The sequence below is a fragment of the Schistocerca americana genome, unplaced genomic scaffold, assembly GCF_021461395.2.
Source record: "Schistocerca americana isolate TAMUIC-IGC-003095 unplaced genomic scaffold, iqSchAmer2.1 HiC_scaffold_355, whole genome shotgun sequence".
Taxonomy (NCBI): Eukaryota; Metazoa; Arthropoda; class Insecta; order Orthoptera; family Acrididae; genus Schistocerca; species Schistocerca americana.
In genome coordinates this window covers 142,501-145,000 of record NW_025726077.1, presented here as the reverse complement: position 1 = coordinate 145,000, position 2,500 = coordinate 142,501, and the positions used below count along the sequence as shown (strand labels likewise).

The 2,500-nt window shown below is 59.0% G+C and overlaps 1 non-coding gene across 1 annotated transcript in view; it reads right to left on the bottom strand.

The window, feature by feature from the left end:
- The window catches only part of LOC124580817, a 1,910-nt gene extending 1,879 nt beyond the window's left edge, over positions 1 to 31 (bottom strand). The window contains exon 1 of the ribosomal RNA XR_006973338.1: positions 1 to 31. This exon is cut by the window's left edge and continues 1,879 nt beyond it. This is a non-coding gene — a ribosomal RNA (small subunit ribosomal RNA).
- Between the last annotated feature and the right edge of the window lie 2,469 nt (positions 32 to 2,500).

The window sequence follows — 2,500 nt, the reverse complement described above, 5'->3', positions numbered from 1 at the left end:
GCATATGACTACTGGCAGGATCAACCAGGGAGCTGCGTCAACTAGAGCTGAGCAGCCGGCCGCCCGGGAGTGTGTCCCGGGGGCCCGCGCGAACACGCAAGCGTCCGCTCAATTATTCTGCAAACAGGAGGAGGCTGAGCTCCCCTGCACAATACACCTCGAAACCCTCTCAGGTCCCGGCGGCGCGCAGCGCCGTCCTAAGTACTTGGTCGGGTTCGAGAGAGGCGCAATCGCCCGGAGTTTGGCGAGTAGACGCTTTAGGTGCGACCACCCGTGCTCCCAACTGAGCTTGCCGCTGCCGACAGAGGCCCGGGAGCGTGCTGTCGTGGCATTGCCGGCGGGAGACAACACGCGCCACCTACGGTGGCCGGCAGCTCCAACGCCAGCGCCACAGAAGGACAAAAGCCCCACTTGGGTGCCGAAGCGAACGCGCCAACACGTCCGCACAGCTGCGATACAAACCACCTGCGAGAACCGCAGAGGCGACCGAGCAGCAGACGGCGTCGCGGCGCCGAGCGCCGGGCGGCGGCGCATCCTCAGCGCACACAGTCCTCAATCGGACCAGCACACTGCAGATGTCCACCGCGCTTCGCACCGGGCCCGCGAGGACCTACTTTGGCCGCACGGCGCCGCGTGCAGGGTGCGCCGGCGCGCAGCTGCGCCGCCTGCCGCCTCCGTCGGCCGGCGCGCCTGCCACTGGCCGCCCCCACCAGCCGGCTGTAGCGCGTGCGCCCACGCACCGCGCGGCCAGCACGCCGGGAGGCCCCCCCTCACCGGCCGGGGACGGTCCCACCCAGCCACCGCCGCGTATCGCTTCACACCCACATGCCATTCACGTTCGTGGGCATGGTGGGTATCGCTGAAACAACCGGTTGGTAGCTCAACCGATCGTCGCCATCACTGATTCACCTCTAGCGAGAACAACCGCACCACAACGGTTTACCAGTTGTTCATTTGCGTAACGTCACCAGCAAACGTAGACGTCCATCGCCATTTGCAAATTCAACGATTGTTGCATGCCTGTGTCAGGTGTCACGACACACTATGTCTGCCCACATACACGCAACAACATGTGCACGCTTCGCGAACACGTGGAAGGTGGCCCCCGTACGTATGCGATGTCCATTGCGCGAACGACTGTCAACCGGCCTCTGTCGCATGTCGCAGATGTGGAACGCAGTGCACCATGCTATCACGGTGAGTGAGAAGAGACGACTACGTCTGACAACACGCGCCACTACATCAACAGACGGCTCATGCTGATCGCCATCCACGGCATACCATACTGCAATCCAGCTCTTATAGGGAGACGACACGTAGCTGAGTGCACAATATTTGGACCGTATGGTTCGCCGTTGTTGGCGCAGTCGTGGTACGGTCACACATGTACCACGATGTATCATTCAGTACATGAGGACCAATGTGCAGTACAGTGTGTGATTTGGACGTACAACATCAGCGGACAGTTGACACAAGCCGTACCACAACGTAGGCTGTGCTTCGCCATGCGAATGCCAATGAACAACTGCGAAGGGCATTGAGCATGTACGTCCTGCTGCCATCCGCATTACAGTGTATAGCTGCAAGGTGTTTAACATGAAGCGATACTCTGGGGACCGGGCAGTGCGGGTAGCAAACTATATTGCGGGGGTTGCAGTTAGGCAACACTACACTAATTTAACGCGTCGTATGACAATTACAGAGCAGGTTAAGGCCCAACGTGTGTTGGGTTAAGGCCCAACGTGTGTTGGGTTAAGGCCCAACGTGTGTTGGGTTAAGGCCCAACGTGTGTTGGGTTAAGGCCCAACGTGTGTTGGGTTAAGGCCCAACGTGTGTTGGGTTAAGGCCCAACGTGTGTTGGGTTAAGGCCCAACGTGTGTTGGGTTAAGGCCCAACGTGTGTTGGGTTAAGGCCCAACGTGTGTTGGGTTAAGGCCCAACGTGTGTTGGGTTAAGGCCCAACGTGTGTTGGGTTAAGGCCCAACGTGTGTTGGGTTAAGGCCCAACGTGTGTTGGGTTAAGGCCCAACGTGTGTTGGGTTAAGGCCCAACGTGTGTTGGGTTAAGGCCCAACGTGTGTTGGGTTAAGGCCCAACGTGTGTTGGGTTAAGGCCCAACGTGTGTTGGGTTAAGGCCCAACGTGTGTTGGGTTAAGGCCCAACGTGTGTTGGGTTAAGGCCCAACGTGTGTTGGGTTAAGGCCCAACGTGTGTTGGGTTAAGGCCCAACGTGTGTTGGGTTAAGGCCCAACGTGTGTTGGGTTAAGGCCCAACGTGTGTTGGGTTAAGGCCCAACGTGGGTTAGGTTAAGGCGCAACGCGGGTTAGGTTAAGGCGCAACGCGGGTTAGGTTAAGGCGCAACGCGGGTTAGGTTAAGGCGCAACGCGGGTTAGGTTAAGGCGCAACGCGGGTTAGGTTAAGGCGCAACGCGGGTTAGGTTAAGGCGCAACGCGGGTTAGGTTAAGGCGCAACGCGGGTTACGTTAAGGCGCAACGCGGGTTACG